The sequence below is a fragment of the Panthera onca genome, chromosome D3 (genome assembly GCF_046562875.1).
Source record: "Panthera onca isolate mPanOnc1 chromosome D3, mPanOnc1 haplotype 2, whole genome shotgun sequence".
Taxonomy (NCBI): Eukaryota; Metazoa; Chordata; class Mammalia; order Carnivora; family Felidae; genus Panthera; species Panthera onca.
In genome coordinates this window covers 88062352-88067400 of record NC_138350.1, presented here as the reverse complement: position 1 = coordinate 88067400, position 5049 = coordinate 88062352, and the positions used below count along the sequence as shown (strand labels likewise).

General features: G+C 37.0%; 1 non-coding gene across 1 annotated transcript; it reads right to left on the bottom strand.

Moving 5' to 3' along the window:
- Positions 1 to 4424: 4424 nt before the first annotated feature.
- LOC132666182 (U6 spliceosomal RNA) lies at positions 4425 to 4528 on the bottom strand. The gene has a single exon (XR_009604547.1). It is a non-coding gene; the product is annotated as a U6 spliceosomal RNA (small nuclear RNA).
- Positions 4529 to 5049: the final 521 nt, after the last annotated feature.

The following is a 5049-nucleotide window of genomic DNA, read 5'->3' as shown; positions in this document are numbered from 1 at the left end:
TTTGTATTTAGAAAAGCCGGTTTTATATTATTCAAATGGAGTTACATTCTTAAATACCTCAGTGATTATTCACATTGGAATTTTTCCTCTTGGCAAAGAAAGAAAAAAAAAAACTTACATAAGGGGATATAGCTATGCTTTTATTCGTAAGTTTTCTATTTAAAAAATTGTTCATGTTAGCATTATGAATGTTTCAGAAAAACCTAAATTAGATGCTAACGGTCTTCTATAAATATTCTGTGAGGCCATACAATTTAGATCACTTAGGGGAATTTCCTAATGGAAATTAAAAGCAAGAGGATGAGAGAGGGGGAGAGAGAGAGAGAGAGAGAGAGAGAGAGAGAGGAATTGAGAATTAAAAAAAAATACTAGTCTAAAGAAAACAGATGATTACTTTATATGTCAGATTCAGAGCTGGTTAATTGTTGATTTCTCATTGATTGAAAGCAGATGTCCTCACCTACTCAATCCCCGTGTTGTAAATGTGGACAACTGGCCACCTACATAGTATTGGTATAATTTTATTATCAACATTTGTTATTGGTTTTTTAAATATATAATTTATTGTCAAGTTAGCTAACATACAGAGTATGCTGTGTGCTCTTGGCTTCGGGAGTAGGGTCCCATGGTCCCATGATTCACTACTTACAACACCCACTGCTCATCCCAACAAGTGCCCTCCTCAATGCCCATCACCCATTTTCTGCTCCCCCCTGCCCCCCCATCAACCCCCAGCTTGTTGTCTGTGTTTAAGAGTCTTTTACAGTTTGACTCCCTCTCAGTATGTGGAAGTGCTATAAAATAAATGCTATTTAACTATAATGAAGGTTTCAAAGAATGAAAAATAATTTAACCTGTTTTCACAATCCCCATAGGGTTCACTATGGTAAAACAAGATCTCTTTCAGTGGGAGATACTTACACATATATGTACACACGTGCACATACACATATCACTATAGTCTTGTAGTTCTACTGATATACGTCCCATTTAATAGATGCTTAGTCTGAAGGTATTTCGGCAAACATTTCTATAACGAGAGTATACAGACTTTGACACTAACCAAGCAAAGCAAGAATTAAACAAACTATATATATATATATATATATATATATATATAAATGGCTTTTGCACAGGCTCTTGATTCAGGATTTTGTAAAGAAGGTCATATTTTTCTGTGTGCTCTTTCTAGGCTATCTTTTGTCCTGTCACTGCAGTTTTATTTAGGCATGAGGCTGCTTTGTTTAAGGTATGACCCCTTTAGAAATAAAAATACTCTGCAGAAGGCCTGCCCCCTCCCTTAGTCATTTTCCTCTTTGCTGTCCTTAATAGGGACACCATTTCATTCTCAAAATTCAAAGAAAAACAGACCGTTTCTCCTACTCAATGTCCTAGAATGTCTTGTTCCCCAAATGAAAACCAACAACAACAAACAAATCTGGACATTTATTTCGCAAATTCAAAAACTAAATGCGAGGGAGTTAGTAGGAGTTTAAGTTTGGATAATTGGAGTATTTGGAAAGAAATGATAGGATGCTTTTCCCGCTTCAATAATCACAGCCACTGGGTTACAAGCTCAGTTTGCTTGGTCCGTTTGTTACAACGCTTGTGATGTCTATTTCTGAACATTCTGTATTTTGTACTATCTTGGGAACAAAGTCGGGGAGATGTCAGCCACCAAGTCACTTGCATGGATAGAGAGCTCATAAAGAGTGAATCCATCCTCCATGAGTGGGTCTTCAAAGTGGCTGTGATTGTGGTGGCAATGGAGAAGGACGGGGAGAAGAAAAAGGGGGAGGAGAGGAGAAGGAAAAGGTCAAGAGGGAGAAGTAGGGGAGGAGGGACAATGAGGGAGAGACACAGAGGACAGGCCAGGGCAGAAGGGAATGGAAACTATATTCATTCATCTTACTCTCTGCCAAGCTTTATATACACTACCTTCATTAGTCCTCCTTATAATTCTATGTAGCAGCTAGTATTGTTTTATAGATAAGGATACGAAAAGTTGTATTACAAAATTTAAATTACGAAACATAACGTGACTAATATTACATTAATAAACGGTGAAGCTAGGGTTCATCGGAGCTCATACTAATGCCAAATCTATATTCTCTATAGATTCTATTATATATCCCCAATGTATATATTCTATATATCCCCGATGTGTTAGTGGTATTTCTAGTTTCCGTAGAAGAATGAGTAGCCTCAGGTAGCCATTGAAGCCGACAACAATTCCAATTCGTTTTTCACTATTTGGTGCAATGATTGTGTCTTCTAGTATAATGGTCCCACTGCCCTCCTCTGACCGGATTGTGGATAAACATAGGGGCAACTGGAATTATTTTAGTCAACTTGGTTTCATACGGCAGCAAGCAGTATTTGAAGTGGAAAGTGGTTATTGTAAATATCTCAGAGAAACTGTAATGGCGGAATTTCAAATTCATGATGATGAGACATAAAACCAGATGGAATAATTCTGTTAAAAACTCTCTACATGTTCATTTCATTCTACTCAAGTCTACTAAGTGTAAGGAATCCAAAACAGACTGCTGGTAGCTTTGTGTTTTCTCTGTGCCTCTAGCTAATTTATTTAATAGTCTGACAAACATCCTCGCTGATCTTCATGTTTACAACTATAATGAGCCGGGCATCATTAATGCCCTTTGAGGACTCTTTTCAAACCCTTGTTATCTTGGAGTTTTCAAAATTATTTTGCTATAGCTGGTAACAAGGCCAAGTAAGAAATTAATCATAGTGCTTGAACAAAATTGAAACAGATCTTTAAGAGTTAATGAAAACCCCATAAAAATCCATGAAGTCTGGGGGTTTTGTAGAGCCTTTGGGTTGGTGAACAAGAATGCATACATTTTTCTTTCTGTCTCTCAAAAATAAATAAACATCAAAAAAAAACTTGAAAAATAAGAGGGGGTACCTGGGTGGCTCAGTCGGTTAAGCATCTGACCTCAGCTTGGGTCATGATCTCATGGTTCGTGGGTTCGAGCCCCACCTGGGGCTCTGTGCTGACAGCTCAGAGCCTGGAGCCTGGTTCGGATTCTGTGTCTCCCTCTCTCTCGGCCCCTCCCCTGCTTGTGCTCTGTCCCTCTGTCTCTCAAAAATAATTAGACATTAAAAAATTAAAAAAAAAAAAGGAATGCATCCATTCTTGACAGGAGGAGGATATACCCTAAGTTCCACCTGGACAGAAGCTTTTGTGTTCAGGATCCTCTAGACCTTGCCCCACGTACCTCTTTACCTGACCATCCACTGGTATCCTTTAATACCCTTTGTAAAATACTGGAAATCTAGGAAGCAAACTGTTTTCCTGGGCTCTGTGAATCGTTCTAGTGAATTAATGGCAGTCAAGGAAGGGGGTGTGAGAATCTCTGATGTATAGCCAGTCAGGCAGTCTTGTTGGACAGAGCCCTTAACTTATGAGATCTGCACTAACTCTAAGTAAACAGTTGAACTGAATTAAATTGAAGGACATCCAGCTAGTGTTGCAAAACTGTCTGATATGTGGGTTTTCTCACGCACTTGATGTCAGAAGTGTAGCAGTGTTGTAATAGAGTATTTAGAGGAGAGGAGACACATCAGAGAGTTTTTCCAAAAACTAGACTAGTAGGTCTGTTTTAAGTGTTTTGAGGAGCCATCATACTGTTTTCTGTAGCACCTACACCATTTTACATTCCCACCGATAGTGTTTGGGGGTTCCAATTATTCCACATCCTCTCCATCACTTATCTTTTGTTTTCTTGATGATGGCCATTCTAACAGGTATGAGGTGATACCTGATTATGGTTTTCATTTGCATCTCCCTGCTGATTAGTGATGCTGAGCATCTTTTCATAAACCTGTTGGTCATTTGTATGTCTCCTTTGGAGAAATGTCTGTTCAAGTCCTTTGCCCATTTTTAAATCAAGTAATAACAATCACTATTATTATCATTACTATTTTCTACTGAGTTGTAGGTTGTAGAAGCTCCTTATATATTTAGGATACTAATCCTTTTTTTTCAGATATGTGGTTTGTCAATATAGTTTCCCATTCCACAGGGTGTCATTTCACACAGTTAAATTGTTTCCTTTGCTGTGCAAAAGCTTTTTACTCTGAGGTAGTATATTTGTTTATTTTGTTTTTTGTTGCCTGTGCTTTTGGCGTTATATCCAATATATCATTGCCGCAGTTTCTCTCATATGACTTCCCTCTTAATCCAGTTTTACTGCCATGATTTCCAATGTTGTGTTTAGCAATCTCTGGGTTAGAGATGAATATTATTCCTGATCTTAGGGGAAAAGGCTAAAAATATGTTTTATCAGCAGTATTTTCTCGTGTTCTTGTTTACATATAGCTTTTATTAGCTTGAGTGATATCCCTAATTTTCTAATTTATCTGAGAACATTTTTCTGTAATCACAAGTAGGTGTTAAATATTACTGAATGATAGTTTTACGTGTCATCCTTGCGCAGGGGCCATGCTAATCTTCTCTGTATCGTTCCAATTTTAGTATATGTGCTGCCGAAGCGAGCACCTGAATGATAGTTTTAAAGCTGTTGAGATGATTACATAATTTTTTTCTTTAATCATTGACATAGGAATTATGCAAATGGTTTTCTGATGTTAAACCATCCTTGATTTCCCATTTCGTCATGACGTACATCTAAAGAAAAATGATGGTTACATTTCCTGTAGGTTATATTATATGAGATTTTTTCAATGTCTGTAAGTTTATCTTTGGTCATACTGCCCCATCTGACCTTGGAAAGAAGTCCATACACTCTGCCTAAAATTAGTTGGACAACTTTCTCTGATTTTTTTTTTCTGGAACAAATTATAAAAGAAATAGACATAACCTGTTTCTTGAAAGTTTGATACAATAGTTTGTAAAACAATCTAGACTGGGCTATTTTGAAGAGAGCTCTCATCACTATTTTCTGATTATTAGTCTGTCCTGAATTTGATGCATACACATTCCATTTTATTACATAAACTAGAATTCATTAATATATATTGGTGCACAATGATGATATAGTATTCTTATAATTTTTAATT